We start from the raw sequence: 25,079 nt of genomic DNA, 5'->3' as shown, positions 1-25,079 counted from the left end.
AATTTTCTATCCAAATTCAACAGTACAGTATAGTAAGGCCCCACTTATATGGCAGGTTAGGTTCCAGGCTACCGCCGTAAAGCGGAAATCGCTGTAAAGTGGAACACCCTTTCTTTCCACTTATAAATGCATACAAATACTAGATAACAAGTTTACACTAACATATACGTATTAAGTTAGCAATAGAACTAGGCATCAAAAAACAATAAAAAAGTACAATACACACACAGTGCACTCATTACTTACCTTAAAATATTTATAGTCTTAATCTAGGGTGAGACAAGTAGCATTTATTGTAAGAAATCAAGTGTGGTATGTATGGTAGTCAGCCAGGCTACCATACCAGGCCACCCCACCTACACATAATATTCTATTACATTTAAGCATCCCAGAGCAATAAAATGCATATACAGTTCACTCATTACTTACCTTAAAATATTTTTTAGTCTTAATCATCAAGTGTGGTATGTATGGTAGTCAGCCGGGCTACCATCTATTCTATTACATTTAAGCATCCCAGAGCAATAAAATGCATATACAGTTCACTCATTACTTACCTTAAAATATTTGCAGTCTTAATGTAGAGTCAGGAGCAAGTAAATGAGATAAAACGAATAAATGAGAGAGAGAAAGAATGAGTGCATGAGAGAGGACAGGCGCCAAGTTATGTAAACAAACCAGGCGAAGGTAAGTTTTGTAAACAACAAAGTGTACACGTCTGGTTTGTGTACAAGTTACATTATGTACAGGTTGTCTCTACATTGATATGGTAGAATAAATAAAGAACACTCCCATTCTCATGTAACATCATTTTGAGAAGAAATGATGCTCTGAGTGAAGGCAATGGAAGTCACTCTGTCTGACTTTTTTGGGTTATCTTAGGTTCTCTACACATATGCTGTTATGTATGATAATCTATGTAACTGTATTTGTGTATACCTGAATAAACTTACTTACATACATATGAAAGGAATAATTTTCTACAGTTACCCCCAGTAACACATTTTCTCTTATGTTAGATTAGAGAAAATGTTATTCTTGCCGTCACTTGTACAAGTTATCTGGCTACCACATCTCATATTTATGTTTATTTATTCTATTGTGGGGTGTATTTGTCATCTTTATATGTTATGTATCATGTTTATTATATAATTTTGAAAAAAATATCATGGATGGATTAATGAAATTGTGTATATTAACGTAATATACGACATTTAATGAGACTCGGTGATTATTATTATTTCTAATATGGCGTCACTTGTGCAAGTCGTCTGCTACCACATCTCATATTTATGTTTATTTATTCTACTGTGAGGTATATTTATCATATTTATATGTTATGCATCGTTTTTATTATATAATTTTGAAAAAATATCATAGATAGATTAATGAAAATGTGTACATTAACGTAATATACGACATTTAAATGAGACTCGGTGATTATTATTATTACTAATATGATGTTTGGAGACATGAGACACTCTTACTGATTTTAATGTGTACCTGCACGCCAGCACAGTATGTAAGTTTATTTAAGTACAGGTATACATAAGTGTAATTATCAGAGTACAGTGGAACCTTGAAAATCGAACATACCAAATATCGAACGTTTTGAAAATAAGACCATTTTTTCGGACAAACTGTGTACCAAAAATCGAATGCGTTTCAAATTTCGGACCGCCAGGTACGGGACCTGTCCGCTGGCCCGCTCTGTCCGTGAGACAAACAGACGACTGTGGAGTTATTTGTGAGACAAACAGACGATTGTGGACAGTTATTTTGTGAGACAGAAACAGACGACTGTGTAGTTATTTTGTGAGACAGAAACAGACGACTGTGGAGTTATTTTGTGAGACAAACAGACGACTGTGGACAGTTATTTTGTGAGACAGAAACAGACGTCTGTGGAGTTATTTTGTGAGACAGACTGTGGAGTTATTTTGCGAGACAAACAGACGATTGTGGACAGTTATTTTGTGAGACAGAAATTGACGACTGTGGACAGTTATTTTGTGAGACAGAAACAGACGACTGTGGAGTTATTTTGTGAGACAGACGATTGTGGACAGTTATTTTGCGAGACAGAAACAGACGACTGTGGATAGTTATTTTGTGAGACAGAACAGAGGACTGTAGACAGTTATTTTGTGAGACTGGGGCCCAATGACTCTCAAGCTGGTCCTAGTGGCATTAAAATACAGAGAAGGGAAGCAACCCCAGAGAGGGCTTTGATACCGGAAGTCCTCATGGAGGGGGATTCTCCTTCTAAACAATAACCCCAACTCCCTCTCTCCTCCTCCCTATCTTCCAGATGCCATCACCAATCTTCAATAAAGGTAAGTAAAAATGTTATTTTATATTACTATACATAATTAAAGACTATAGCATCTGTTGTATGTAAAACTGCAATTAATCTCCATAAAATCTATTATTTTTGTGAATATTTTTGGTTTTCTGGAACGGATTAATTGTATTTCCGTTATTTCTTATGGTAAATATTGCTTCGAATTTCAGACTTTTCTAATTTAGAACTAGCTCCTGGAACAGATTAAGTTCGATTTTTGAGGTTCCACTGTATATATAAAATATGAAATAACTTTTAAAAACACTTAAAATTTTGGAGTTTCCAGACATAATGGAGAGACTTAGTGCTTACGGATCTCACAAAGAATGTAAACAAACCGGGTGGGGTGCGGTGACCATATTAGAAAGTCAGGTGGGGGCAGCCGTATAGCGAGTTTTGGTCATAATTTGAAATGACCGTATTAGTGGAATGCCGTAAAGCAAAACGCCGTAAAGTGGGGCCCTACTGTACAGTGAAACCTCGTTTTTCAGCTGCTTTGTTTATTAGCCGATTCGTATTTAAGCTGGCTTTTGGGCGGAAATTTTGCTCCATATTTTGGCCGGTGCCTCGTAAGTCAGCCGTATTAAACGTGTTAGCCTGCCTCTCCCACAGGGCCTCTGCACTTTGGTGAGTCAGTTTCCCTGTGTCTTTCGGTGAATGAGCATATACTCTGCACATTCATCCAAACATTTTAATTAAAATCCATTGGTTTTTGTGTTTGTTTATTAACCCTTAAACTGTCCAAACAGATCTACGTTCACATGCGCAGTGCTCCAAAAGTAGATCTACATTTTTTACATATTTACAAATATAACAAAAAAAAAGTAAGTCAAAGTTTTTTTACATGTTTTCAAATGTAAAAAAAAAAAAAGAAGGTCTACGTTTTTTTTACATACTTTCAAATGTTGAAAAAATGTAGATCTACGTTTGGACAGCTTAAGGGTTAAGTGCGACTGTGAAATAAGCCACCATGGGCCCAAAGAAACTTTCTAGTGCTAGACCTTTGGTAAAGAAAGTGAGACACGACAGAACTGAAGAAAGAAACTGTAGCAGAGTACGAAAGTGGAGGAGGAAGAGAGAGGGGATAATGTGCCTTCTTCAGTGATTCAGTGATTCTACGATGTGTACAATACTAAAGAAGCAGGAGTTGATAAAGGCTATAGCCCCAGCCAGTGATAAAGTGTAGTATTAACAGTATAGCAAGTAAGTTAAGCGATATAGCAATAGAAAAAGGACACGAAAACTAACTCCTTCAATGTTATTGAAGGTATATAGGGCCACTTGACAACATCGCCATCACCACCACCACCGCTACTATATGTACGGCTTATGCTGCCAGTGGCCCTGATAACCCAACAATAACAAAACTACCACCGCCGTTCCTCACATACGTAATGACATATTTTATTCATTCTAGAGTGTATATGAGGTTTCTATGTTATTTACATTGTTTATTATGTCATATTAGATCAATTATGACGTTGATATTAGCGTCATATTGAAGGATTATCTTGTCCTGCTTCCAAAGAAACTCCTCTCCTCCTGGAACGGATTAACTGTATTTACATTAATTCTTATGGAAAATACTGCTTCGAATTTAGGCCGTTTCGAATTTAGGCTGACCTTCTGGAACAGATTACGGCCAAAAAGTGAGGCTCCACTGTAAATGCCAGACAACAAGTTTACACTAACTTATATTAAGTAATAGAACTAGGCATTAAAAAACACAATGAAAAGTAAAATACATACACAGTACATTCATTACTTACATTAAAATATTTGTAGTCTTAATGTAGGGCAAGAGGTGAGAAGTACAGTTGACCGTCATTTAGCACGAGTTTATTTGGCACAATTTGGTTATAGCATGATTGAAGAATTGCGGCACAATTTTGTGTAACACGTCGTATGATGAATTTAACACAGTTCAGTTTATGGGAAGGAAAAAAAAACTTCCCTTTTCCTCAAGCGGCCGCCTTGCTGTGGTTTAGCGGGGGAGACCTCCCGCTGTCACCAGCTACCCCCCCCCACCACCACCCCACCATCCTAGCATTCGTACTTCATACGTGTCCAGTCCAACTTCTCTGCTACAAGCTTGTGATTGTGAATTGTGTTTTGATCTTTTAATTGCTATATCTTGCATCTGCCTAGCAATCATGACACCCAGTAAGCATACCAGTGTTGCTCAAAGTGGCAAGAAAAGGTGCAAGCATTTAATTAAGTCTTGGAATTAATGAAGGAAACAAAGATATCAGACAAGACAGCTTGTTGCCATAATGAAGTGTTACTATGTATACATAAAAAGAGGTAAACATAAGTTTGTGTGACTGACTGACTTATTGAATGATTGAATGACTGACTGACTTACTGAATGACTTACTGAACAACTTGACTGATTTACTGAATGACTTGACTGACTTACTGAACGACTTGACTGACTGGTTTCTTTTTCTGTCTCATAAACACGCTAGATAACAGGGATATCTTGCTACTCCTACTTACACTTTGGTCACACTTCACATCCACACACATGCATATATATATACATACCTTAGCTCATTATTTTACATTTGTTAAATAATTCAGGTGCTATTTTTTAGCTTAAGACTATTTACTTTGTTTTATACTTAATTCTAACTATAGATTCACTACAAATCTTATGATTACAAGCATTGATCCTGATACCAACCTCTTATTTAATGACTTAAATGATTCAAACAGTTACTGTAATTACTACACTGCAGAACAATCAAAGGCACTTCTCAGTGCCAACAACAACATAACTATCTTTAACTACAATATCAGATCTTTAAGCAAGCATTACGATGACCTCATAGCATTACTAAATTCCTTACATGCCAATATGTCCATCATTACACTAACTGAAACCTGGCTAAAGCCTGATAGTACAGATGTCTATGCCATTCCTGGTTACACAGCCATACACAACTGTAGGCCAGACCAACAAGGGGGTGGCACAGCCATATACTACTCAGACCAACTAGAATGTATCACTAATACTTGCACAAGGGATGAACATGGGGAATATATAATAGCCAAATTCAAATCCAAATACCTACAAAAACCTCTCACATTGATAAACATTTACAGAGTTCCACAGTCAAACATTAGCCAATTTAGTCAAAACCTAGGAAGTATGATAACTGATGCACGCATGAACAAAGATCACTTACTACTCTCAGGTGACTTCAATATAAATCTCCTGCAAGACCAGGACCCACACGTTACTGAATTCACAAACACAATGAGTAACTGTATGTTGCTACCAACAGTAACAAAACCTACAAGAGTTACAGAGACTAGTGTTTCCCTACTTGACCACATCTGGACCAACACCATATCCCCTTTAAAATCAGGCATAATTACAGATAATACCACAGACCACTACCCTACTTTTCTCATAACAACTCTTGGTAAATTACCCCAAGACACTACTAAAGTCACCTTCAGACTTCACAATGAGGCAGCCATTAATAACTTCACAACAGCAGTAGCAAACATTGACTGGCACACTGAGCTAGAAATCTATACAGATATTGACGAATGTATTAATAATTTTCTAAAAAAGACCCAATACCTCTATAACAAGCACTGCCCTAAAAAAACTAAACAGATGACAGCTAAGAGACTGAACAGTCCCTGGTTAACACCCAGCATTCTCAAATCCATAAATACAAAACACCAATATGAAAAACAGTACAGAATGGGTCACATAACCAGAGACCAAACAAAACGTTACTCGTCAATCCTAACCAGCCTGATAAGAAGGGCAAAAAAATTGTATTATGAGAACAGATTATCCAACTTACGAGGTGATATAAAAAAGACCTGGAAAACCCTATCAGAAATTCTAGGAACAAAAAAGATATCACGAAATAGCGAAATAAAATTAGCAAAATCAGATGAACCCCAACTCCCACCAACAGAAACAGCAAACAGACTCAATGACTTCTTCTCCACTATAGGACAAAACCTTGCCAATAAAATCCCAAGCTCAGATACCCCACCAAATGACTACCTCACTGGCAACTACCCGAACACACTGTTCCTAGCTCCGACTAACCCATACGAAGTCTCCCTTATTATCAACACGCTAAAAAACAAGGCAGGAGATTTAAATACCTTACCACCCTTTATATACAAAAAAGTGTCACAAGTGCTATCACCAATCATTGCAACACTCTTTAACAAATCCATTGAATCCTCCACCTTCCCCACAGTACTCAAAATAGCAAGGGTCACCCCGATCCACAAAGGAGGAGACCAAACAGAGTTGAATAACTATAGGCCAATATCCAACTTACACCCTCTCTCAAAAATCTTCGAAAAATTAATTCATAAACGAATCTACTCCTACCTTATCTCCCAAAACATACTCAACCCCTGCCAATTTGGATTCAGGCCAAATAAAAATACTAATGATGCTATTATACACATGCTAGAACATATATACACTGCAATAGAGAAAAAAGAAGTCCCACTGGGGATCTTCATTGACTTACGTAAAGCTTTTGATACAGTTAACCATGACTTGCTCCACGTAAAATTGTCACACTATGGTATAAGAGGGCACTCCCTCAACTACCTCAAGTCATACCTCAGCAACAGAAGCCAATATGTGTATGCAAATGGGGCAAACTCTTCTGCACAACCAATTACAGTTGGTGTCCCACAGGGAAGTGTCCTTGGCCCTCTTCTCTTTCTCCTATACATAAATGACCTACCAAATGCTTCGCAATTACTCAAACCCACACTATTTGCAGATGACACTACATACGTCTTCTCCCACCCGAGCCCAGTCACGCTAGCCAATACTGTAAATACAGAATTACAGAAAATATCTACCTGGATGAGGACTAACAAACTTACACTAAACATTGACAAAACCTACTTCATTCAGTTTGGTAACAGAGCTACAGATGTCCCTCTTAACATAATGATAAACGGATCACCTATCACAAAGCTAACAGAGGGAAAATTCTTAGGAATCCACCTTGATAATAGACTCAAATTTCATACACATATACAACAAATTTCTAAGAAAATTTCCAAGACTGTAGGCATACTATCGAAGATACGGTACTATGCTCCACAGTCAGCCCTCCTGGCCCTATATCACTCTCTTATTTACCCCTATCTCACCTATGGAATTTGTGCATGGGGCTCAACAACAAGTAACCATCTCAGACCACTAATTACCCAACAAAAGGCTGCAGTTAGAATGATAACAAATTCTCACTATAGGCAGCACACTCCACCAATATTCAATACACTAAACCTATTCACCATACAAAACATTCATACTTATTACTGCACCTATTACATACATAGAACACTTAACTCTGATATTAACCCTCCCCTCAAACATCTCCTTGCCAACCTCAACAGAACACATGACCATAACACAAGGCACAGATCACTCTTTGATGTTCCTCGTGTCCATCTCACACTATGCAAAAACTCAATGCACATAAAAGGCCCTAAAATCTGGAACTCACTACCTGTAAATATAAAAGAAACACTACCTGTTTATAAATTCAAGTCTCTTCTCAAAGATTACTTACTCACCCAAAACCAAATAAATACTGAATAACTGAACCTTATAAATTGTATATCTTAAATGTTTCTCACAATTATATCACATAAATGTTAAACCTAAAACCCAATCTAACTTTATTATTTTTTAAATACACTACCTAACAGAATACTCCATTCTACTGAATGTACAACAATGCATACAACCATATGACCTGTCTTTGTAATACTCACTTGTGCTTTATAGTAATCTGTTTACATTAAAGTTTTATCACCGATGTCATCATTGCTTAGTTCATCTTAAGTTAATTTTAAGCCAGCCCGTAATGCTATGCATAGTATAAGTGGCTTTGGCATACTGCTCTTTTCTGTATTTTTTGTACCTCTGTATGTGTGCACAAATTTTTAAATAAATAAATAAATAAATAAATAAATACATCTAGAATTTTCTCCTTTTTCTAAATAGCTCTTGTTCTTCTTTATTTCTTCTATTGTCCATGGGGAAGTGGAAAAAAATCTTTCCTCTGTAAGCCATGCGTGTCGTATGAGGCGACTAAAATGCCGGGAGCAATGGGCTAGTAACCCCTTCTCCTGTAGACATTTACTAAAAAAGAGAAGAAGAAAAACTTTATAAAACTGGGATGTTTGAATGTGCATGGATGTAATGCGGATGACAAGAAACAGATGATTGCTGATGTTATGAATGAAAAGAAGTTGGATGTCCTGGCCCTAAGCAAAACAAAGCTGAAGGGGGTAGGGGAGTTTCAGTGGGGGGAAATAAATGGGATTAAATCTGGAGTATCTAAGAGAGTTAGAGCAAAGGAAGGGGTAGCAGTAATGTTGAAGGATCAGTTATGGAAGGAGAAAAGAGAATATGAATGTGTAAATTCAAGGATTATGTGGATTAAAGTAAAGGTTGGATGCGAAAAGTGGGTTATAATAAGCATGTATGCACCTGGAGAAGAGAGGAATGTAAAGGAGAGAGAGATTTTGGGAGATGTTAAGTGAATGTATAGGAACCTTTGAACCAATTAAGAGATTAATTGTGGTAGGGGACCTGAATGCTAAAGTAGGAGAAACTTTTAGAGAGGGTGTGGTAGGTAAGTTTGGGGTGCCAGGTGTAAATGATAATGGGAGCCCTTTGATTGAACTTTGTATAGAAAGGGGTTTAGTTATAGGTAATACATATTTTAAGAAAAAGAGGATACATAAGTATACAAGATATGATGTAGGGCGAAATGACAGTAGTTTGTTGGATTATGTATTGGTAGATAAAAGACTGTTGAGTAGACTTCAGGATGTACATGTTTATAGAGGGGCCACAGATATATCAGATCACTTTCTAGTTGTAGCTACACTGAGAGTAAAAGGTAGACGGGATACAAGGAGAATAGAAGCATCAGGGAAGAGAGAGGTGAAGGTTTATAAACTAAAAGAGGAGGCAGTTAGGGTAAGATATAAACAGCTATTGGAGGATAGATGGGCTAATGAGAGCATAGGCAATGGGGTCGAAGAGGTATGGGGTAGGTTTAAAAATGTAGTGTTAGTGTGTTCAGCAGAAGTTTGGGGTTACAGGAAAGTGGGTGCAGGAGGGAAGAGGAGCAATTGGTGGAATGATGATGTAAAGAGAGTAGTATGGGAGAAAAAGTTAGCATATGAGAAGTTTTTACAAAGTAAAAGTGATGCAAGGAGGGAAGAGTATATGGAGAAAAAGAGAGAGGTTAAGAGAGTGGTGAAGCAATGTAAAAAGAGAGCAAATGAGAGTGTGGGTGAGATGTTATCAACAAATTTTGTTGAAAATAAGAAAAAGTTTTGGAGCGAGAATAACAAGTTAAGGAAGCCTAGAGAACAAATGGGTTTGCCAGTTAAAAATAGGAGAGGAGAGTTATTAAATGGAGACAAGAAATGGACTATGTGGCCACAAAATGCAAGGAGACAGAGGAGAGGTTTGTTCCCAAGGGAAACAGAAATAATGGGAAGAACAGAACGAGTCCTTGGTTCAGCCAAAGGTGTAGGGAGGTAAAAACTAGGTATACTAGAGAATGGAAAAGGTCTGAGGTATTGGGAAGATGGAGGGAATATTTTGAGGAATTGTTAAATGTTGATGAAGATAAGGAAGCTGTGATTTCATGTATAGGGCAAGGAGGAATAACATCTTGTAGAAGTGAGGAAGAGCCAGTTGTGAGTGTGGGGGAAGTTCGTGAGGCAGTAGGTAAAATGAAAGGGGGTAGGCAGCCAGGATTGATGGGATAAAGATAGAAATGTTAAAAGCAGGTGGGGATATAGTTTTGGAGTGGTTGGTGCTATTATTTAACCCTTTGAGGGTCGACAGGCCCTCTCCGAAACTCGTTCTCAGGGTCGGCCAAATTTAAAAAAAAAAAAAAAATATTTTCTCTTATGAAAAGATAGAGAATCTTTTCCCGATCATAACGACACCAAAAGTTTGAAATTTGATAGAAAACTTACGGAATTATGCTCTCGCAAAGTTAGCGGTCTCGGCGATGTTTACGCATCGGCGATTTTGCCCACTTTGAGCCCCATTTTCGGCCAATTTCACTGTACTAGTCGACAAAAAACATGAATATTTCGCTAGAACTCCATTTTTTCTATCGAATGGGTGCAAGAAACCACTCATTTATAAATTCAACTATCCAGTACAGTGGTCAGAATTTAGCAATTTTGCCAATTTCACACAAATTTCAAAAGATGCCAATTTTCGAATAGGGTCCAGAATAAACAAGAAAGACATTCCTGGCACTAAAATGATATTTCCTCTAGTCATTAGTCACGTCTCAAGGCCCCTCTTATATTCTTTTGCTTTCCACTTTGAATTTTTATTCTCACAAAAAATATAAGATTTACTGTTATGCAGACTACTGCATTAGTGTAAAAAATGGTATAAATATTATTGGTGCACTTGTGAAAGAATATTAGACTCACCAGTTGACGTGTATTGCACGCTTGGCACGATTTGTTTACTTTTGAAGTTTGGTAAAAATCGAACATTTCTGCTACTTTGAGCTCAGTTTCAAGGCACCTTTCATTGTAAAACCAGTCAAAATCATCTCAATTTCAGTAATATGTCTTCCATTCTATAAAATGAGACCAAGAAAACTAGAATACAACAATAAATACCATACGAAAATACACTACAAAGTCGCTGATTTATTAAAAAAAATGGTCAAAGTTTTTTTTTTCTCATTATGCACTGTGTGCTGCAGGATTTTTTTTAGACTGTGCACACTGACCACATAGACCCATTCTTTCATATGAAGGCCTACCAGCTTTCTCCCACTAGATTTGAGGCCGCTAGAATTTATGAGTACTAGTACGTCAAAAACCCCTACGCGTAAGACGTACTAGTACGACGAAAACCCTCAAAGGGTTAATAAATGTATGGAAGAGGGTAAGGTACCTAGGGATTGGCAGAGAGCATGCATAGTTCCTTTGTATAAAGGCAATGGGGACAAAAGAGAGTGCAAAAATTATAGGGGGATAAGTCTGTTGAGTATACCTGGTAAAGTGTATGGTAGAGTTATTATTGAAAGAATTAAGAGTAAGACAGAGAATAGGAAAGCAGATGAACAAGGAGGCTTTAGGAAAGGTAGGGGGTGTGTGGACCAGGTGTTTACAGTGAAACATATAAGTGAACAGTATTTAGATAAGGCTAAAGAGGTCTTTGTGGCAATATAAACACAAATGCAGTATAATGTGATCCTTTATTGACTACGTTTCGCCCACACAGTGGGCTTTTTCAAGTCACAAACAGAACTACCTGGGGTGGAAGGAACGCGAGTATTTATAGTCCGGCTGAGGTCAGGTGAAGAATGCTGCATCTGATGATGTACCGAGTTGGGTTGTAGAGTCTAAAAACTTGGGTAGCTTGGAAAGGAGACTGGACAAGTTTGTGAGCAGACCTTCTACAGTGTTCTTATGTGGGATAGCGATGAAGAAGTTTCTTGGCAAGTGGTTCTGCTATGTTATAGAAGCCACTATTCTGATTGAAGTTGTCGGATATAGAAATAAGTGATGATTCCAGGATTCTTCGGTATTGAGTGTTGTCTTCTGTGGCGATAAGTCTTGAGTTTCTGTAGTTTATCAAGTGGTTGTGTGAATTACGGTGTTGTACGCAGGCATTCCTTGTGTCGTCAGACCTGCTTGCGTATTGGTGTTCTGAAATACGTGTTTGGAGGTCCCTTGATGTTTCGCCCACGTATAACTTGTTGCAGTCATTACAAGGGATTATGTATACCCCTGCAGAGGATGGAGGCTTGTCCTGCCTACTACTGGTGATGTCCTTGATGGTCGTGGTTGTGGAGGTAGATACTTGGAATGATGTTTTGGCAAAGATGTTGGAAACATGTTTGGCAATGGAGTTGGTGGGAAGGACTATGTATCTCTTCTCGGCAGTGTCTTCTCTGGGTGTGTTGGAGATGTTTAGTGCTCGCCGTCTGCAGTCTCTGATGAAGTGACGAGGATAGTGGAGTTTGGAAAATACCTGTTCAATTATAGTGCATTCTTCCTCAAGGAACTCGTTGCTGCAGATTCTGAGTGCACGCAGGAAGAAGCCTATAATTACACCACGTTTGGTTTTGGTGTCGTGGTGAGAGTAGAAGTGGAGAAGATCGTTTTGGTTGGTGGGTTTTCGATAGACTTTAAAACGAAGTTCGTGGTCAGCTTTGCAGCTTTCATCGCTATCCCACATAAGAACACTGTAGAAGGTCTGCTCACAAACTTGTCCAGTCTCCTTTCCAAGCTACCCAAGTTTTTAGACTCTACAACCCAACTCGGTACATCATCAGATGCAGCATTCTTCACCTGACCTCAGCCGGACTATAAATACTCGCGTTCCTTCCACCCCAGGTAGTTCTGTTTGTGACTTGAAAAAGCCCACTGTGTGGGCGAAACATAGTCAATAAAGGATCACATTATACTGCATTTGTGTTTATATTGAGATTGTGTCGGTATTTTATACCATTTATTTCCAGGTCTTTGTGGCATTTATGGATTTGGAAAAGGCATATGACAGGGTGGATAGGGGGGCAATGTGGCAGATGTTGCAGGTGTATGGTATAGGAGGTAAGTTACTGAAAGCAGTGAAGATTTTTACGAGGATAGTGAGGCTCAAGTCAGAGCATGTAGGAAAGAGGGAGATTATTTCCCAGTAAGAGTAGGCCTTAGACAAGGATGTGTGATGTCACTGTGGTTGTTTAATATATTTATAGATGGGGTTGTAAGAGAAGTAAATGCGAGGGTCTTGGCAAGAGGTGTAGAGTTAAAAGATAAAGAATCACACAAAGTGAGAGTTGTCACAGTTGCTCTTTGCTGATGACACTGTGCTCTTGGGAGATTCTGAAGAGAAGTTGCAGATCTTGGTGGATGAATTTGGTAGGGTATGTAAAAGAAGAAAATTAAAAGTGAATACAGGAAAGAGTAAGGTTATGAGGATAACAAAAAGATTAGGTGATGAAAGATTGGATATCAGATTGGAGGGAGAGAGTATGGAGGAGGTGAATGTATTCAGATATTTGGGAATGGACATGTCAGCGGATGGGTCTATAAAAGATGAGGTGAATCATAGAACTGATGAGGGGAAATGGGGTGAGTGGTGCACTTAGGAGTCTGTGGAGACAAAGAACTTTGTCCTTGGAGGGAAAGAGGGAAATGTATGAGAGTATAGTTTTACCAACGTTCTTATATGGGTGTGAAGTATGGGTGATGAATGTTGCAGTGAGGAGAAGGCTGGAGGCAGTGGAGATGTCATGTCTGAGGGTAATGTGTGGTGTGAATATAATGCAGAGAATTCGTAGTTTGGAAGTTAGGAGGAGGTGCGGGATTGCCAAAACTGTTGTCCAGAGGGCTGAGGAAGGGTTGTTGAGGTGGTTCGGACATGTAGAGAGAATGGAGTGAAACAGAATGGCTTCAAGAGTGTATCAGTCTGTAGTGGAAGGAAGGCGGGGTAGGGGTCGGCCTAGGAAAGGTTGGAGGGAGGGGATGAAGGAGGTTTTGTGTGCTAGGGGCTTGGACTTGCAGTTGGCATGGATGAGCGTGTTTGATAGGAGTGAATGGAGACAAATGGTTTTTAATACTTGACGTGCTGTTGGAGTGTGAGCAAAGTAACATTTATGAAGGGATTCAGGGAAACTGGCAGGCCGGACTTGAGTCCTGGAGATGGGAAGTACAGTGCCTGCACTCTGAAGGAGGGGTGTTAATGTTGCAGTTTAAAAACTGTAGTGTAAAGCACCCTTCTGGCAAAACAGTGATGGAGTGAATGATGGTGAAAGTTTTTCTTTTTTGGGCCACCCTGCCTTGGTGGGAATCGGTCAGTGTGCTAATAAAAAAAAATAATAGGTAAATTCTGAATGAGCTTGTGTTCTGGTAGTTTGCTTTGTTCTTGAACAGCCTCTACTTTATTGAAGGTTCGAGGTGAGTGATTGAACCAGTTCACTCTCTGCCTATAGTTAGCAAGGTCTTTTATTACCCTCTTTCCCAGAATACAATCATGGATAACAAGTTGAAAGCACGTCCCTTTAATTCCTTCGGCAACATTGGGACCATTATTTTGTACTGTTATATGAATGTTGGAAGCTGTTATGTTAAATTTATGCATTGCTTCTTGAATAATCTCAGTGTTGTGCACTGCTGTACGTGATATAGGAAATGACATTACTCTAAGGGCAAAGTCTTTAACCCTTTCAGGGTCCAAGGCCCAAATCTGGAGTCACGCACCAGTGTCCAAGAATTTTCAAAAAAAAAATTTGTTATTTTTTCTTATGAAATCGTAGAGAATCTTTTTGTGAAGGTAATAAAACAAAAAGTACGAAATTTGGTGGAAAATTGACGAAATTATGCTCTCGCGAATTTTGATGTGTCAGCGACATTTACGAATCGGCGATTTTGCCGACTTTGACTCCCATTTTAGGCCAATTACATTATTCCAATCAACAAAATTCTTAGCTATTTCACTAGTATTACTTCTATTCTATCGATTGAGCACAAGAAATCGCCAAGTCAACTGTTTCAACTACAAAATAAAGTGATCGGAAATTGTTAATTTGGCCAATTTAACACAAAGTTCAAAATATTCCAATTTCAAAATAGGGTCCAGAATAAACAATATAGGCATTCCTGGCACTAAACTAACGTTTCCTCTGTTCATTAGTTATGTTTTGAGGCTTTACAAATAAATTCCATTTTGATTTTTTATTCACATAATGAATTTTTATTCACACCAAAAAATAGAAGATTTACTGTTACGCAATACTGTAATAATTGTATAAATATCATCACCATATTTGTGAATGTATATTAGACCCACCAGCTGATGTGTATTAGACGTGTGAGGTCGTTTGTTTACTCTTGAATATCGGCAAAAATTTAACATTTCCGCTACTTTGAGCTCAGTTTCAAGCCATTTCCAGTGCTAAAACCAATCAAAATCATCTCTATTTCTGTAATATGTCTTCCATTCTATCAAATGAGACCAAGAAATCGCAAATACAACTATAAAAAACATACGAAAAAACACTGCAAAGTTGCTGTTTTAATCGAAAAATCATGATTTAAGTTTTTTTTCTCTCATTATACACAGTGTGCTGCAGGATCTGTTTTATGTGGTGCACACATACCACATAGATGTATTCTCTCATATCTAGGCCCAAATGTACCACTCACAGTTTATCAGAGTGAGCTGAGCTCATGGCGTAGATCTACGGTTTGGACCCTGAACGTAAAGCCGTAGATCTACGGGACGGACCCTGAAAGGGTTAATGAGGCAATGTCCAGTTAGGCTTATAAAAGTTTCATTCAATACACTCATCTATGTATCTGTAGTGAAACTTTAATATTTGACTTCTTCCACTGTATTCTTTAATTTTTTTTCGTGACAGACAAGAGAATGAAGGGGGCAACAGTATTTGCAAAAAAAAATGCATTAACCCCTCACAACTGTGAGGTAGAGTGTTAGTTTTACTATTTTTTAAGAGCATGTAATATTAATATTTTAAAAGTACTGAACAGGTCTACCTATCAACCTGGAGTGTGTTCCAAGGGTTAACACCCTCATGGCCCAGTCCCAGACTAGACTTCGCAGTGGATGGCCTGATTAACCCTTTCAGGGTCCCAAGGCCAAATTTCAAAGTGTGCACCAGTGTCCAAGAATTTTCAAAAAATAATTTTGTTATTTTTTCTTATGAAATGGTAGAGAATCTTTTTCTGGAGGTAACAAAACAAAAAGTACGAAATTTGATGGAAAATGTACGAAATTATGCTCTCGCGAATTTTTATGTGTCAGCGATATTTACGCATTGGCGATTTTGCCGACTTTGACTCCTATTTTAGACCAATTTCCTTATTCCAGTCGACCAAATTCTTAGCTATTTCACTAGTATTACTTCTATTCTATCGACTGAGCACAAGAAATCGCCAAGTCAACTGTTTCAACTACAAAATAAAATGACTGGAAATTGGTAATTTGGACAATTTAGTGCAAAGTTCAAAATATGTATTCCAATTTTAAAATAGGGTCCAGAATAAACAATGCAGGCCTTCCTGGCACTAAACTAACATTTCCTCTGTTCATTAGTTACGTTTTCAGGCTTTACAAATGAATTCTATTTTGATTTTTAATTCACCTAATGAATTTTTATTCAAACCAATAAATAGAAGATTTACCGTCATGCAATATTGTAATAATTGTATAAATAATATCAGTACATTTCTGAACGTATATTAGACCCACCAGCTGGCGTGTATTAGATGTGCGAGGTCATTTGTTTACTCTTGAACATCGGCAAAAATTTAACATTTCCACTACTTTGAGCTCAGTTTCAAGCCATTTTCAGTACTAAAACCAATCAAAATCATCTCTATATCTATAATATATCTTCCATTCTTTCAAATGAGACCAAGAAATTGCAACTATAAAAAACATACGAAAAAGCACTGCAAAGTTGCTGTTTTAATCGAAAATTACCACATAGATGTATTCTCTCATATCTAGGCCCAAATTTACTTCTCACAGCTGAGCTGAGCTCATGGCATAGATCTACGGTTTGGACCCTCAACGTAAAGCTGTAGATCTATGGCACGGACCCTGAAAAGGTTAACCAGGCTGTTGGGCCTTGCTGCACAAAGTCCAACATAAACATATGTCCAACATAAGCTGCGTCCAACATGAGGTCTGTTGGTAATTCCCCTTATGTAAGAAAGGATGATGCTGAAAAGTCCTGGCCCCTTCATGCTTACTGAGTTTTCCTTAGTGTATTCAATACACCCCTACTCTTCACTGGGGTATTTTACACTGTCTACCAAGCTTCTTTCTTTCATGGGGGGAATGATTTTTGTGTGCAGATTTAGGACCAACCACACATAGGAGGCAATGGAGAAGTTGTGTCTAAGGGCAATGTGTGACGTAAATAATATGCAGAGAATTCGTAATGTGGAAATTAGGAGGTGTGGAGTTACTAAAAGTATTAGTCAGAGGGCTGAAGAGGGGCTGTTGAGGTGGTTTGGTCATTTAGAGAGAATGGATCAAAGTAGAATGACTTGGAGAACGTATGAATCTATTGGGGAAGAAAGGCAGGGTATAGGTCGTCCCCAAAAAGGGTGGAGGGAGGGGGTAAAGGAGGTTTTGTGGCCAAGGGGCTTGGACTTCCAGCAAGCGTGCATGAGCGTGTTAAACAGGACTGAATGGAGACAAATGGGTTTTGAGACCTGACGAGCTTTTGGAGTGCGAGCAGGGTAATATTTTGTGAAGGGAATCAGGGAAACCAGTTAGCTGGACCTGAAATGGGAAGTACAATGCCTGCACTTTAAAGGAGGGGTTTAGGATAATGGAAGCTTGCAGGGGCATTTAAACTGTCATATCTGAGCACCTCTGCAAAGACAGTGATTATGTATGAGTGATGATGAGTGTTCAATGATGAAAGCTTTTTCTTTCTTTTAAGGTCCTCTTGCCTCAGTGGGAAATGGCCAACGTGTTAAAAAAAAATTAGGACCAAACCTTCTAGAATTTTCCATGAGTAGATTATAATGCATCTCACTTGCCTATGCTCCAAGAAGTACAAATCATGGGACTTCAAACATTCCCAGTAATTTAGGTGCTCGACTGAATCTCCGCAAACAGTGAAGGTCTTCTACACATTCTCCAGATTTGCAATTTCACCTGCTTTGAACTGAGCTAGTGGAGTTCAGCAATACTCCAACCCAGAGAGAATAACTGACTTGAAGGGTATCATCAATGTATTGGTATCCCTTGTTTTGAAGGTTCTAATTATCCAGTCTATCATTTTTCATGCAGTTATGATACTGATATCGGTAACTTTTCACCAATACCATAAAAATAGCCGATACCCGCTGATACTGATACTCTGGCAGACCCCCCTCATTATTATTACTATAAAGTGGGAAACATTTCCTTAATAAATACAGATCGGCCATCACTAATCCGGCATCACTGGGCCCTGTAGTGTGTCGGATTAGTGAGTTTGCTGGATTACAGAGTGGTTAGATAGAAAACACTTAATTAACCTATCAATAGAGACTGCTACATCTTCCTTATTTTCATCACTGCTTTCTCCTCCACTGGCTTGCTGCTGTAGATTTAGGCAGGAAGAGGTAGAGGAGGAGGAAGAGGTGGTGGCCGCCACCACCACTACTACCACTGGTGGTGGTGGTGGTAGTGGTAGTGGTGGTAGCGGCAGCAGCGGCAGCAGCGGCAGCAGCGGCAGCAGCGGCAGCAGCGGCAGCAGCAGCAGCAGCAGCAGCAGCAGCAGCAGCAGCAGCAGCAGCAGCAGCAGCAGTAGTAGCAGTAGTAGTAGCAGTAGTAGTAGCAGTAGTAGTAGCAGGAGTAGTAGCAGTAGTAGTAGCAGTAGTAGTAGCAGTAGTAGTAGCAGTAGTAGTAGCAGTAGTAGTAGCAGTAGTAGTAGCAGTAGTAGTAGTAGAGGAAAGCCAGTCAAATATAAAGAAAGGGGAGCACTGCAAGGGAGCTAGGTGCCCACAGAGGGAGAGGAAGTGCACAGATGTGGGGGAGGGGGAAGTGATGAAATAAATAATGAAGGAACAGAAACACATGACAGAAAACAAAAAAAAAAAGGAAAGAAGAAAGGGGAAGAAGACAAGTTAGTAACACAGTCAGTGAGGGAGAATTTAGACCAAGGGCTAGCTGAGATGAGATGTTGAAGTTTATTCTGTAGTTTAGAAGAATGAATTTGTGTATTCAGGCGAGCAGTGTCAAACGCAATGGTAGAGAGAAGGTTACAGAGATCTTGTGGTAGAGCTGCAAAGAGAGCACGTTGACGCTGACGGAAAGTAAAGAAGGCATCTTCAACCTGTGACTTAGTAGAAAGAATGAGCTGTTGAAGTAGGAGACGGGCATGATCAGGAAAAGGAGTGCCCAGTGGGTTGGGTTTCAGAAAATGGCAGAAGGAAGGTGGCAGAACTTGTTCAGCAAGACAGTCACATAGGAAGCGAAGCTGATTCTTACGACGCATGGAAGCAATACGAGAAGCCTCATAAGACCGAAAGAGGGGTTTAAAAGAGGGATACACAACATATCCCTCCAAACTGCCAATATCCCAAACCCCTCCTTTAAAGTGCAGGCATTGTACTTCCCATTTCCAGGACTCAAGTCCGACTATATGAAAATAACCGGTTTCCCTGAATCCCTTCACTAAATATTACCCTGCTCACACTCCAACAGATCATCAGGTCCCAAGTACCATTGGTCTCCATTCACTCCTATCTAACACGCTCATGCACACTTGCTGGAAGTCCAAGCCCCTTGCCCACAAAACCTCCTTTACCCCTCTCTCCAACCCTTTTGAGGACGACCCCTACCCCTCCTTCCTTCCCCTATAGATTTATATGCTTTCCATGTCATTCTACTTTGATCCATTCTCTCTAAATGACCAAACCACCTCAACAACCCCTCTTCTGCCGTCTGACTAATACTTTTATTAACTCCACACCTTTTCCTAATTTCCACACTCCGAATTTTCTGCATAATATTTACACCACACATTGCCCTTAAACAGGACATCTCCACTGCCTCCAACCATCTCCTCGCTGCTGCATTTACCACCCAAGCTTCACACCCATATAAGAGTGTTGGTACTACTATACTTTCATACATTCCCTTCTTTGCCTCCATAGATAACGTTTTTTGACTCCACATATACCTCAACGCACCACTCACCTTTTTTCCCTCATCAATTCTATGATTAACCTCATCCTTCATAAATCCATCTGCTGACACGTCAACTCCCAAGTATCTGAAAACATTCACTTCTTCCAAACTCCTCCTCCCCAATTTGATATCCAATTTTTCTTTATCTAAATCATTTGATACCCTCATTACCTTACTCTTTTCTATGTTCACTTTCAACTTTCTACCTTTACACACATTCCCAAACTCATCCACTAACCTTTGCAATTTTTCTTTAGAACCTCCCATAAGCACAGTATCATCAGCAAAAAGTAACTGTGTCAATTCCCATTTTGAATCTGATTCCCCAAAATTTAATCCCACCCCTCTCCCGAACACCCTAGCATTTACTTCCTTTACAACCCCATCTATAAATATATTAAACAACCATGGTGACATTACACATCCCTGTCTAAGACCTACTTTTACCGGGAAGTAGTCTCCCTCTCTTCTACACACCCTAACCTGAGCCTCAATATCCTCATAAAAACTCTTTACAGCATTTAATAACTTACCACCTATTCCATATACTTGCAACATCTGCCACATTGCTCCTCTATCCACTCTATCATATGCCTTTTCTAAATCCATAAATGCAATAAAAACTTCCCTACCTTTATCTAAATACTGTTCACATATATGCTTCAATGTAAACACTTGATCTACACATCCCCTACCCACTCTGAAACCTCCTTGCTCATCCGCAATCCTACATTCTGTCTTACCTCTAATTCTTTCAATTATAACCCTACCGTACACTTTTCCTGGTATACTCAGTAAACTTATTCCTCTATAATTTTACAGTCTCTTTTGTCCCCTTTCCCTTTATATAAAGGGACTATACATGCTCTCTGCCAATCCCTAGGTACCTTCCCCTCTTTCATACATTTATTAAACAAAAGTACCAAGCACTCCAACACTATACCCCCCCTGCTTTTAACATTTCTGTCATGATCCCATCAGTTCCAGCTGCTTTACCCCCTTTCATTCTACGTAATGCCTCACGTACCTCCCCCACACTTACATTCTGCTCTTCTTCACTCCTAAAAGATGGTATACCTCCCTGACCAGTGCATGAAATTACTGCCTCTCTTTCTTCCTTAACATTTAAAAGTTCCTCAAAATATTCTCGCCATCTACCTAATACCTCCCTCTCCCCATCTACTAACTCCCCTACTCTGTTTTTAACTGACAAATCCATACTTTCCCTAGGATTTCTTAACTTGTTTAACTCACTCCAATTTTTTTTCTTATTTTCATTAAAATTTCTTGACAGTGCCTCTCCCACTCTATCATCTGCTCTCCTTTTGCACTCTCTCACCACTCTCTTCACCTTTCTTTTACTCTCCATATACTCTGCTCTTCTTATAACACTTCTGCTTTGTAAAAAACCTCTCATAAGCTACCTTTTTCTCTTTTATCACACCCTTTACTTCATCATTCCACCAATCACTCCTCTTTCCTCCTGCACCCACCCTCCTATAACCACAAACTTCTGCCCCACATTCTAATACTGCATTTTTAAAGCTTTTCCAACCCTCTTCAACTCCCCCACTACTCATCTTTGCACTAGCCCACCTTTTTGCCAATAGTTGCTTATATCTCACCCGAACTTCCTCCTCCCTTAGTTTATACACTTTCACCTCACTCTTACTTGTTGTTGCCACCTTCCTCTTTTCCCATCTACCTATTACTCTAACTGTAGCTACAACTAAATAATGATCCAATATATCAGTTGCCCCTCTATAAACATGTACATCCTGGAGCCTACCCATCAACCTTTTATCCACCAATACATAATCTAATAAACTACTGTGTCTGACTTTTGTGGGTTATCCTAGGTTCTCTACACATATGCTGCTATGTGTGATAATTCTATGTAACTGTATTTGTGTATACCTAAATAAACTTACTTACTTTTTTTTTTTTTTTCAACAAGTCGGCCGTCTCCCACCGAGGCAGGGTGACCCAAAAAAGAAAGAAAATCCCCAAAAAGAAAATACTTTTTTTTTTTATTTTTTTTTTTAAAGGAAGATATGGGCTCTTTAAAAGTGATTATTGGAGTTGATGTTACAACCTGGCCATTACTTATACTTACTTATACCTTGTATATTTATTTATCCTCTTTTTCATAAAATATGTATTACTTATTACCAAATCTCTTTCTACACATAGCTCAATTAAAGGCTCCCCATTTACATTTACCCCTGGTACCCCAAATTTACCTACTACTCCCTCCATAACATTTTTACCCACTTTAGCATTGAAATCCCCAACCACCATTACTCTCACACTTGATTCAAAACTCCCCACGCATTCACTCAACATTTCCCAAAATCTCTCTCTCTCCTCTACACTTCTCTCTTCTCCAGGTGCATACACGCTTATTATAACCCACTTTTCACATCCAATCTTTATTTTACTCCACATAATCCTTGAATTAATACATTTATAGTCCCTCTTTTCCTGCCATAGCTTATCCTTCAACATTATTGCTACTCCTTCTTTAGCTCTAACTCTATTTGAAACCTCTGACCTAATCCCATTTATTCCTCTCCATTGAAACTCTCCCACCCCCTTCAGCTTTGTTTCACTTAAAGCCAGGACATCCAGCTTCTCATTCATAACATCCACAATCATCTCTTTCTTATCATTTGCACAACATCCATGCAAATTCAGACTTCCCACTTTGATAATTTTCTTCTTATTCTTTTTAGTAATCCTTACAAGAAAAGGGGTTACTAGCCCATTGTTCCCGGCATTTTAGTTGACTTTTACAACACACATGGCTTACGGAGGAAAGATTCTTATTCCACTTCCCCATGGATATAAAAGGAAAAGCAATAAGACCAAGAACTATTAAGATAAAATCAAAGAAAACTCAGATGAGTGTGTATAAATAAATGTGTACATGTATGTGTAGTGTTACCTAAGTGTAAGTAGAAGTAGCTAAATGGGAGTATGAAATTAATGTGTCTAGGGATTCGAAAACTAACCCAAAAAGATTTTTTCCAGGTGTGTAGACCTAATTTAGAGATAAGATAGGTGCCCTTAAAAATAACTATGGGAATCTTACTGACAAAGAGAAAGAAATGTGCTCGATTTTAAATAATTATTTTCTCTTGGTTTTTACACAGGAAGACACTGACAATATTGCAGTAATGAATTTTTATAGTGGGCCTGAAGAAGATAAATTATGTAACATCACAGTCACTAGTGAACTGGTTATGAAACAAATAGACCGACTGAAACAAAATTAATCGCTGGGTCCTGATAAGCTTTTCTCAAGGGTTCTTAACCTTTTCAGGGTTTCCGACATATTAGTACGGCTTATGCACCAGGGTTTTTGACGTACTAGTACATCTAAATTCTAGCGCACTCAAATCTAGTGAAAGCTGGTAGGCCTATATATGAAAGAATGGGTCTATGTGGTCAGTTTGCGCAGTATAAAAAAAATCCTGCAGCACACAGTGCGTAACGAGAAAAAAAAAACTTTGACAGTGTTTTTGGTTTAAAATCGACTTTGCACTGTATTTTCATATTGTATTCTAGTTTTCCTGGTCTCATTTTATAGAATGGAAGACATAATACAGAAATTGAGATGATTTTGACTGGTTTTACAATGAAAAGTACCTTGAAATTGAGCTCAAAGTAGCAGAAATCTTTGAATTTTGCAAAAGTTCAAAAGTAAACAAATCATGCTATGCGTCCGATACACATCAACTGGTGAGTCTAATATTCTTTCACAAGTGCACTAATATTATTTATACCATTTCTACACTAATGCAGTAGTCTGCATAACAGTAAATCTTCTATTTTTTGTGACAATAAAAATTCAAAGTGGAAAGCAAAAGAATGTAAGAGGGGTGTGGGGACATGACTAATGAACAGAGGAAATGTTATTTTAGTGCCAGGAATGTCTTTCTTGTTTATTCTGGACTCTATTTGGAAACTGGCATCTTTTGAAATTTGTGTGAAATTAGCAAAATTGCTAAATTCTGACCACTTTATTGGATAGTTGAAATCAGTAAATGGGTGGTTTCTTGTGCTCATTCGATAGAAAATATGGAGTTTTAGCGAAATACTGTAGTTATAATTTTGGTCGACTAGTACACTGGAATTGGCCCGAAAATAGGGCTCAAAGTGGGCAAAATCGCTGATGCGTAAACATCGTCGAGACCGCTAACTTCGCGAGAGCATAATTCCCTAAATTTTCCATCAAATTTCATACTTTTGGTGTCATTATAATCGGGAAAAGATTCTCTATCTTTTCATATTTTTTTTTTTTTTTTTAAATTTGGCGACCCTGAGAACAAGTCTGGGAGAGGGCCTGTCGAAATGGAACACTGTGAACCATTAACTAATATATTTAATTTATCTCTTCAAACAGGTGTAGTGTAATATGTGGAAGATGGCCAATGTAATTCCTATTTTTAAAGCAGGGGACAAGTCGTTACCGTCAAATTACTGCCCAATAAGCCTGACCTCAACTGTAGGCAAATTACTAGTCAATTATAGCTGAGATTATAAGAAGCCATCTGGATAAGTACAATCTGATTAATGATAGTCAGCATGGATTCACAAGAGGCCGTTCTTGTCTAACTGATTTATTAACTTTCTTTCAGTAAAGCTTTTGAGGCTGTTGATCACGATAAAGAATTTGATATTGTTTACTTGGATTTTAGTAAGGCTTCTGATAGAGTACCACACCGAAGACTGTTAAAGAAAGTAGCAGCTCATGGCACTGGGGAAAAAGTGCTCTCATGGATCGAGTCATGGCTCACAGACATGAAGCAGTGTGTGCATAAATGGGGTTAAATCCGAGTGGGGATCTGTAACAAGTTGCGTTCCACAAGGATCAGTCTTGGGCCCGATGTTGTTTATAATATACACTGGACCCTTGGATAACGATGCCATCGGACAGCGATAAAATCGGATACCGAATTGATTTTTCCACACATACATGCGATATATTTT

The 25,079-nt window shown here is 38.6% G+C and overlaps 1 protein-coding gene across 2 annotated transcripts in view; it reads right to left on the bottom strand.

Annotated features, from left to right (window-relative positions):
* Positions 1 to 25,079, bottom strand: part of kibra (WW and C2 domain containing protein kibra) — a 190,277-nt gene that overhangs the window by 86,109 nt on the left and 79,089 nt on the right. The window lies entirely within an intron of this gene.

Source organism: Cherax quadricarinatus, chromosome 29 (assembly GCF_038502225.1).
Source record: "Cherax quadricarinatus isolate ZL_2023a chromosome 29, ASM3850222v1, whole genome shotgun sequence".
NCBI classification, from domain to species: Eukaryota; Metazoa; Arthropoda; class Malacostraca; order Decapoda; family Parastacidae; genus Cherax; species Cherax quadricarinatus.
The sequence above is the reverse complement of the archived record's forward strand: the minus strand, read 5'-3'. Positions and strand labels throughout refer to the sequence as shown.